This window comes from Echinops telfairi, unplaced genomic scaffold (genome assembly GCF_000313985.2).
Source record: "Echinops telfairi isolate 266 unplaced genomic scaffold, ASM31398v2 ScPeMD7_7427;HRSCAF=8465, whole genome shotgun sequence".
In the NCBI taxonomy this organism is placed as follows: Eukaryota; Metazoa; Chordata; class Mammalia; order Afrosoricida; family Tenrecidae; genus Echinops; species Echinops telfairi.
Window position 1 is genome coordinate 17,905,346 of NW_022111327.1, and position 9,748 is coordinate 17,915,093.

The 9,748-nt window shown below is 49.0% G+C and overlaps 1 long non-coding RNA gene across 2 annotated transcripts; it reads right to left on the reverse strand.

The window, feature by feature from the left end:
- Nucleotides 1–1,346: 1,346 nt before the first annotated feature.
- Nucleotides 1,347–7,182, reverse strand: LOC123522637. Of its 2 annotated transcripts, XR_006680876.1 has the most exons (4): nucleotides 6,566–7,182; nucleotides 5,489–5,626; nucleotides 2,560–2,866; nucleotides 1,347–1,565 (listed from the first exon to the last, which is right to left on the reverse strand). It is a non-coding gene; the product is annotated as an uncharacterized LOC123522637 (long non-coding RNA). The 2 variants fall into 2 exon arrangements; XR_006680875.1 differs by lacking the exon at nucleotides 6,566–7,182 and having other exon boundaries at nucleotides 5,489–6,195.
- Between the last annotated feature and the right edge of the window lie 2,566 nt (nucleotides 7,183–9,748).

Consider the following 9,748-nt stretch of genomic DNA (forward strand, 5'->3'; position numbering starts at 1 on the left):
CCCCATTCCATTTCAATGTTAACGTTCTTCCCACTTCACTGACAAGCCAATTTCAAGTGAATCTCAATTGTTACCCCCTTTGGGGAATGTCCACACCGCCTAAAGAGGGAGGCTGCCAAGCATCAAATCACAAGAGAACCAGGTCCTCTTGTGGGAGGCATACAAAGCCCATCTACTCTTCAAAGAAAGCATGCTATATCTCTGCCCTGGTCTGACTCGGACCATGTTTTGCCCTGAAGCACATTCCTCCTGGAACGGCCCAGACAGATGTCCTGTGGAAGCCTGCCAGGGCAGTATTCCCCCAAACCCTGTCAAGGACCCAAAGGTCAAAGGAGCCTACCAGGACAAGTGAGATTGTGAGGTCAGCCCCTCAGCCACGGCGGAGTTGACACAGTATCGGGGTGAATCGCACTGGGGCTAAAACACCCAGCAGACTGCCCGACACCCAGTGTGCTTGCTGGTAACACTGAATTCCACCAAGCAGCTTTCTGCAGAAGTCACATTTGCCTTGCTGAGAAACACTGAGCTAATCAAGTTTCAACTGGCGACCCCAACGTGCATTTCTAACACTGATGTGCAGCGATAAGCTACCGATAATCCATTTCCTCAGAGAAGCCCCACTGTCACCTTGATGTGGTGGGCACTCACAGAGCTTTCCTGCTCCTTGAACACGTCTGCCTGAGGACTCACAAGCCTCCAGTCAGTGTCATTTTAGACAGTTTTCGTGGAGAAAAGATTTGGAGATGCACAGAGATTTCGGCCCCCTCACCCTATGCCCCTGCCAATACCCTAGGCCCAGTAAGAGCTGGTTAGCACCTTCCCACTGGCCTTTCTGAGGGCCATGGCCCAGCGTGTTCGAGTCAAGGGAACTCCAGAGTGGAACAGGTGCGAAGGTGCAACTCAGAGAAGAACGCCAAAAGCCTCCAAGAAGTTGATCTTCTCAAGGGTCTCCAATTGGCCCCTCACTGGCAGCTGGGAATGCCCCTTCCCCAAGTCTCAGGGAGATGGCCTCAACTGCCATTACACTCCCTGCCCCTCTACACTAAGGAGGCCTCCAATCCTCTGCACAATAGGGTACACTCAGATCAGCTCCCCACTCCTCTATGAGTTTGAAATGTGGAGTTGCACAATAAGACCCTTTTCGTCATGTGCTGAAAGGCTACTTCATAGTCCCCCAATGTTCCTGTGCTATGTGAACCCATTTGGGAAGAAAAATCTTCCTGAAATTAGATCCAACACCAGAAACTACTGTCGTTCTTTGATTAAATGAGCAGCCCTGTGCCACCTGGATCTGAAGGGACCTGGTTAGAATTAGGAACCCATAGACAAAAAGGAGTACTCACCTGTGACTCCACCGCCTAGAGGGGAGCAGTGTTGTCTCTCCTCTCGCTTTGTTTTCCAGTCTACTTCCATCAGCATGGAGATGCGCAGACACCCAGACGCCACTGCCGTCAACCAGGGAGCTGGAGACCGACGGCCACGTACGTGCAAGCCAGCCAACAGGGACATGATCGGCTCGGCGGACGGATAGAGAGGTGGTGCTTTTCTTTTCCTTTGCAAGGGCGCTACGTCAATATAGAAGAACAACAGTACTCTTCTTAAAAACATTTTTCGATATGAAGTAAACTCGCTCAATCCGGGGGATTTACATAAATGCCCGCCAGGAAGTCTTGAAAACTAGGTTCTTAAACAAGCAGCTCTTGTGAAATCTACTACTACTCAATCTACTACTACTACAAATCATGCTACTCAAACATACTTTGTTTACAACACACACTGTGTGGCTTTGACTTTTGGCAAGTGATGTCAGAAGAGTGTGGTCGCTCACTTTGATTCACTTTCCGTGACTTACTGCCTACTTGTTGTCCCCGGTGGAGGTTCCTAGATCAGGGAAAAACCCAAGACTCCAAAGAGCAGCCCAAATAAAGGAGAGTCCACGATTTGCCACACAGTAAGTGACCGCTCCGAGGGGCCTTTCTCTCAGTCTTACTGTAAAGCTTTACTTGGAGGTCCGGCCACTGTGCGCACTCATTGCCCCAGACACACGCGCGCTCACACACCGAGTTTGGTTATGTTAGGATCACATTTACATGCATGTATCACTGTGGACAGAGCCTCGTCCCGATCAAAGAACACATCCATTGTCATTGCCTTAGGGCCACCTGCCAGCCTCTCCCTTCTATACCCTGACCCAACTCTTCTCGGAAGTGAGATTTCCTTTTCCCCGAGTGCTTTCAATAGGGTTCACACAGGATGGTAACAGACATCCTGAGAAAGTTCCAGGACAGGTACATCTAGAGACAGCGACTGCATGAATGGTTCCTTGGGGATATGACTCTGGAGGGGGGGGAGAGGGGGGCAGCTAGTGACAAGGAGTACAAGATTGAAGAAAATGTTCTAAAAGTGAATGTGGTGATGATTGTTCAACTCTTCTTGATGTGACTGAACTACCGAATTGAATTATAGACCAATGAAACTGTTAAGAAAATACCCTAAGAAAGGAGCATGAGGTCAAAGGAAAGCAGTGCATACTTTGGCACGAACACACGGGCGACTTACGAGAGAGGAGGGACGCTTGAATACTTCTCCGGGTGTAGAAGGCGCTCCAGTTACCATCACGACAGTAGGATTGTTACCAGCTGTATGCAGGCCCAAAGTGAACCCTGCTGGGCTGAGTATCCGCTGTAGATGTGGAGAAGGTAGCCACCCGGTTCCTGTAGGGGCTTGGAAGAATTCCTGGACGTCTGCAAGAAGGCAGGCTGATGGAGGGCTGATCATGCATGTACTCAAGAGGCCAGCAAGCTCATGCTAGTTTTTTATCTGCACAAAGGCGAACGGACCTAAGTGGCCTTAACTTCGGCAGAGGCTGTTGGAGAAACGTTTATTTCAGCTCGTCACCTCTTCAAACTTATGTTTTCAAAATGTGTGATTTGGCACGCAGTGTGGGTGGGATACATGCAGAGTTCCACTTATTCAAAAAAAAAACAAAAATGCCACCGAGGTCAACGTGATGCCACACCGCTTCCAGATAGCGGTAGTCTGAGGTTCCCGGTGCTGGCAGTCTGGGGCTTATTTTTCAGGGAACCAGGCCCTGCAGTTTTCACAATAGCTCTGGAGGTGGCAAGGTTGACTATTAAGGTCCTCTGAGTAACCTCCAACCCTTCTGCCTAATGCCACAGCCCTTACCCTGAATATAACTGTGGTGGAAAGGAGACCATAGTACATATCGTTCTGCTTGATGGCAGCGTGGACTCACAAATCCCAGCATCCCAGTAGTCCTGGCAGCTCCCTCCACCCTTTGATAAATTAAAAAAACCAAGCCAGGCCTAGTAGCACTTTAGTCTTTGAATCTGAGGAAACATCCCTTACTGCTTAAGTGGGGGCACTGACAAGCCTGGTCCTCTGCCTTCTACACCTTGACCTGACCTGTCTTCCAGTGGGGAGGAGGTGCCATTTCACCTACATGCTTCCCATAGGGTTTAGCCAGTGGCTTAAACCCTAAGCAGGGTGTGCACAGGGTCAAATGAAAGCAGAGCACCCTTTCGTGGGAGACCGAGCAGAGCCGGGGAGAGAAGCTGGTAAACCTGTCGGTCTGGGGGCTGGAGGGGCTTCACCTATCCCTAGACCAGTCCTTCCTTCATGGTGAGGATAATTCACGATGCCATGCCAATGAGGGAGACTGGTGTGGTCACTTGTGTTTGCAGACACAACATGAAACCAATTGGGGTGAGAGAATATGTTCCATAGAAACGGAGAAGGGGGGGGGGGCTGTTGTCTGTGAAGATACACTGATACCAAGGGCTCCGGTAGAAATAACATGTTTTGAGAATGATGATGGCAACAAATATACAAATGTGCTTGACACGATGGATGGATTGTTGTAAGAGCTGTAAGCACCCTGAATAAGATGATTATATAAAAAAGAAAGAAATGGAGAAGGTAGCACTGTTGAGAGCATGCTTGCGATGGAGCAGCTGAACGTGCACACAATCAAGTAGAAACCAACAATCTCATCCTCATCTTATATGCACGAGTTGGGAAATGAATTTAAGTGCCCGATATTAATTGAAGATCACTTGAGAATGGTTATTTTAGCTCATCACTTATTAAAATTATATATATGTGTATAGATGGATTTCCTTTCAAACGTGGTGCCATAGTGGCAGGTGCCCTCTGCAAAGGCCATTTGTTTCATATATGGGGTGAATTCTACAGGAATGTAAGCCTGACTAAAGCACTCGATGTCCCACAGACTGACAGACACACAGATCTGTTTGTTTTCCAACCCTTTAAATGCCATGTAGGTGATCATGCGAGTAGAAGCCCATCCCATGTCAACATGCACTTCCTGAACACCTGACAAGCCAGTTCCATGTGAATTTCAACTTCTTTCTCCTTTTAGTTCAGTCCAGGCTTCCAATACAAGCTGCACATATGAGATTTTAGAAAACCACGTCCTCGGAAGTAGAGACGTTCCTGATCATCTCTTTCCTTCGGGAAGCACGGTTGTCAACTGGACGAGGACACTCCCAGATCTCTCCTGCTCCCTGGACACACACGCATGCTAGAAGAATCACATGGCCTCAGGTCATTGTGTTTTCAGATAGGTTTCTAAGGAGCTAAGACTTGCACCCTGTGCCACTGAGCTGATGCAAGCTCATGGCAACCCCGTATCACAAGGTAGACCTGCCTCTCTGGATTCCCGAGACTGTCACTCGGGTACGGGTGTAGAAAATCACGTCTTTCTCCCAGGGAGCGGTCGGTGATTTTGAACTACTGACCTTGTGACTTGGACAGTGCACAGGCATATCTCTTGGCATTGAACCCATTCCAAATTGCCTTGGACCCCACATTTTCTAGCTTATTAACGTGTCATTACTGGCCCTGCTGAGAATCATGGCCCAGTGTGCTCGATTCAAGGGTGATCAGGAGAAACCCTGAGTGGGTCACCTAGGAAGGCTCAACCCAGAGAAGAAGACCTAGGCCTTCAACACATGGATCTCCTCAAGGGGTTCCAATTGCCTGTGCCCATTGGCAGCTGGGAATGCTCCCTCCCAGAGTCAAAGGTCTTCTCTCAGGGAGAGCCTGAAAGCGCTCCCACCCACACACACTTCTAACTCTCTCCCCTTCTACCCTAAGGTGGATTCTGATCATCTGCAAGACAGGGTATAGTCCTCAGATCAGCTCCCCACTCCTCCATGGGTTTCTAATGTGGAGCTACACAGTCAAGACGTCACTCAAGATCCTTGTCATGAGCTGGAAGCCCATTTCATAGTCCCCCCAGTGTGCCTGTGCTACATGAATCAAGTTGGGAGGCAGCCCTCCCTGAAGTTTGATCCAATACCAGAAATTGCTGTAGTCATTTAATACAATTAACAATCCTGCGCCACCTGGCTTTGAAGGGAGCGTGAAGAAAAAAGCGTTATAGAAAAAATAGGAGCACTCACTTGTTACTATACCGCCTAGAGGTGAGTGTGAGCAGTGTTACCTGTCCAACTGTTTTCCAGTCCAGTGTCCTCAGTGCCAGGATGCCCGGACACCCAGGGATCTATGGTCGTGAACACGAGGAATGGGGACGGCCAGCCATGTACACGCAATCCAGCCAACAGGGATATTGTTCGCTCTGCTGCAAGACAAAGATTTGTTGCTCTTCCCCCCTTTTTATTGTGACTAGATCAGGTAGAAGAACAATAATAATTCCCCGAAACTAAACAAACTGATATGAATTTCAACTATTCATCTTTTGGATGTTATGCAAATGTAATGCCAGGTGTTTCATCAAATGCTATCTTAAGCAAAAAGCTCCTGAGTAATCTGACGGTGTCTGACCCCAAATAGTTTAGTAGTGACAAGTACCATAACGTTAGAAGATTGTGGTCGATGCCTTGGTTCGCCTTCAGTGGACCCAGGAAGTCACAGGTAGAGAGCCACCAGGTAGAGATCTGCTGCTCCGAAGACCCCAAAGAACCAGAGAATAACACCCCAAAAAGGTAACTCCAAGTGCCACACAGGCAGGTGACCTCTGTGAGCACCACTGATCTTAAAGTTTGTCTACAATGCTGTACTTGGAGCTACTGCCACTTTACACACTCTCTATGTCCCAGACAAACACACACACCGACCGAGTTTTGTTCTGGTTGCAGCAGACTATCATGCGTTCGTGTGGATACCCTCTCATCCCAATGAAAGAAAGCATGCATTGCTCTCGGCTTAGGACCGTTTGCGACCCTCTTCTTCTACCTCCCACACATAGGCCCAGATTTCAGTAACAGTGGGAACCAGGTGTCACTTGGCCCACAGGCTTTCAATCGGGCTCACACAATAATAAAAGCCCTAAGCAAAATAAATACATGAATAATTAAAAACGCCCTAAGCACGGAGCATGGCACCAGGGGAAAACGGCATACTTGCACGGGAGGCGGAGCACAGGGGAGAGAAGCTTGGAAGCCTCTCTGTCTGAGTGGGGAGGGGCTCTACTTGTGACTAGCCCAGTCTTTATTCTGCTGTAGATGTTCACGAGGAAAGAAAGAGCTGCAGTCTCAGAAATCCCCAGAGGGAGTCTTACTCTGTCCGACAGGTTCCCAGCGTCGGGACCAACTCGACAGCAGTGCGTGAGGGAGACTGGTCTTGTCACACTGTCTGCAGACACACATGGAACTCCCGGGCTTGAGAATGGGTTCTCTAGAAAAGGAGAAGGTGGCTGCTGGTTGAAGAGCCTGCTAGGAACCTGGACTTGTGAAAGCATGCATCCTGGCGGAGCAGCTGCACAAGGACGCATTCAAAAAGAGACCAGCAATCCCGTCCTCCTTTATATCCACTCGTAGAGACATGAATTACGGTGGCCACACTTAGGTGGAGATTATGGGAGAATGTTTATTTCAGGTCTTTGCCTACTCAAACAGATGCAGGCATTTTCTCTAACACAGTTTGTTTTCTATGCAGTGTGCAAGGGAGAAACAAGCACATTTCCATTCTCCCCAAACATGGCAGGCACTGAAGTCATGCGCCAAACAGCCTCGAGCCTAGTAACCTCACAGGAGAGGGTGTGTGTGTCAGGGAACCAGGTGCTGTGGTTTTCACATCCGCTCTGGAGGTGGCAAAGAGTGTCTTCAGAACCCTCTGAGGGGCCCTCCAACTACCCATTCGAAAATCACAGACCGAATCCTGAAGAGACAGCTGAGTGTGAATGGGACCATGGTCAAAAAGCTTCCACTCAATGAATGGCACTGCTGACATACAAACCCCAAGTCACCAGGCTGCTTCCTCGGCCCTTTGGTGGTTAAAAAAGCGAAGCCCGGCCTAGTATCCAGCTCAGCTTTCAAGTGAGCTAAGGGCAGTATTCTTTAGTATTCTTAGTGACCTAAAATATATAGTTGTGTGTGGGCGGGGGGGGGGGTGTTCCCTTTGGGGTGTTAACTCCAAGGTCAGCAGTTCGAGACCACCAGCGGCTCCCAGAGAGAAAGAAGAGGCTTTCTGCTCCCTTAAAGTGTTACAGTCTCAGAAACCCACAGGGCTAGTACTAGCACAGGGACCCCTAGAAGTCGGCCTCAAGGTACTGGCTGGGAGTTTTTCTTTTGTTTCCCTATGCGTCTAGGAAAACATTTCTATTTACATACTTATATACTGCTATATCAAGTCTCTCACATTTAATGATTCCTGTTTAATTATTTCGTAAGAATTCATAAGATGACCAAAACTCTCCATGTGGAATATGGACTCCACCGGCAACAGTGCACACTTGACATCTTGAGAGAGGAAATTTTGTCAGATCGAAAGAAGGCCTCATGACGGGTTGGCTGAACAGGGAACCACTCGGGAAGGAACTAGCTCGTCCTCACACTTTCCTTCTGCGCGCCCACACATGGACTGCAGTTGCTGCTCTCAGGTGATTCAGGGGCAATATGTCCTTAAGGTCTTGACCTAGCCAATTTCCAGATGTACATCTCCTTTTTCCCTTCAAAAGATTTTCCTTCAGCATTCGGTCTTACAGTGAAGTAAGTGTATTTCCTATTCCTCCACACATGGTGGGCCTGCATCACTCTGCGATGCTCTAAGTTTGGCAGTTTATTTGCCAGAGATCCTGGTTGTGGCCTTCTTACCAACTCTGAAGGCGTGATTGGTAGGCCCTCGGGCCCTCTGGGTTAACACCATTTACCCTGGCTAATACCCCAACAAGCCTTAGGATTAAGTTAGAGTTAATGGGGATCAAGACTCTGCTTTAAAAGGTGCCACTTGGCACAGTTCACAAGTACAAGGAGTTGGAAACAACCCAAATTCCCATCAACAGACGAATGGATTAAAAAACTGTGGTACATACACACAGTGGAGTACTGCACATCGCTAAATAGCATTGATGAACTCATGAAGCACATCACCGCTTGGGAAGAACTGGAGGAAATGATGCTAAGTGAAGTAAGCCAAGCACAAAAGGACAAGTACAACATGAGTCTGCTTAGGTAAGTTTATATTTAAAAAAGAAAAAGAAAAGAAAAATGCCAAAGGGGCACAGGGAAAAAGCTACTTTCTACAAACCCTCCTGGGGTGAGGTCCAGGTAGTATGGCAGGAGCCTGACCAAATCCAGGGGTACATATGGTAGCCAACTAAAAAGTGGGGGGAGGGGAGGAAAGTTAAAAACAAAAAAAAGAGAGATGTGTGGCAGGGGAATCGGGCACTGACTCACCAAAGGGGAAGGTATAGTTGTGTCTTCAAAGGGAAAGAGGGACCAGACTTAAATCTGGTGTCCAGGATGCAAATTCAGTGTGCCAGCATGGAGAGGGGAGCCAGGGGAGGGGCCTGAGGGCTCAGCCCCCATACCAGCTACTTGGACAACTGCCCCTCCCCGCAGAAGAATTTACTTTAGAGGACAGCACTGAAGCTGCAGCTAGGGGAGAGGGACATGTCTGATCAGAGCAGATGGGAGCAAATGAATGGGGAGGTAGAGACAGTAGAGCACATCCTGGCCCACCAGGCCTGGAGGACGATATCCCCCCTCTGAACAGCCAATGCAGAGTGGACCATATGGATGATCCCACTATGAGACACGACGCCTTCTGCTGACCCATGGTCCTATGGGGGACAACACTGGCCCAGTCTGACGTCAAGACATGGAGGCAAAACACTAAAGCCATGTGGCAGAGCAACAGTGGGAGCAGAGAAGGGAGCTCCTGAAGGACTGCAAAGGATAGACTCTGGGGCCAGAGCGAGGCACCCCATCGGACTTGACTGGAGGACATGCCTAGAGGTCAAAATCAAGGATATACATGTGACCTCCTACTGGGGAACGGACAACAGAAAAGTGGGTGAAGGGAGACGTTGGACAGGGCAAGATATGACCAAATATTAATTTATAAATTATCAAGGGCATCGGGGAGGAAGGGGGGAAAATGAGGACCTGAGGCCAGGGGCTTCAGTGGAGAGCAAATGTACTGAGAATGATGAGGGCAATGAGAAAAACCCAGGATAGGTAAATTTGTATAGAGAGTAACAAGATTAATGGAGAGGGAGGAAAGGGCATCCTGGCCCACTAAGCCCCAAGGACGATGTTCCTGCTTGGAGCAGACAATGCATGGGGAGGACTGTAGGGCTGGCCCCACCACGGGACACGGCGCCCCTCACTGAACCATAACGCTGTGGGAGACAGCACTGGAGACACAATGCTGGAACAGTGCACAGTCTGGCCCCATCATGCCGGGGTGAGGTACTGTGGGCATCCAGCAGAGCAGCAGAGGGAGCAGACGGATGAAACCC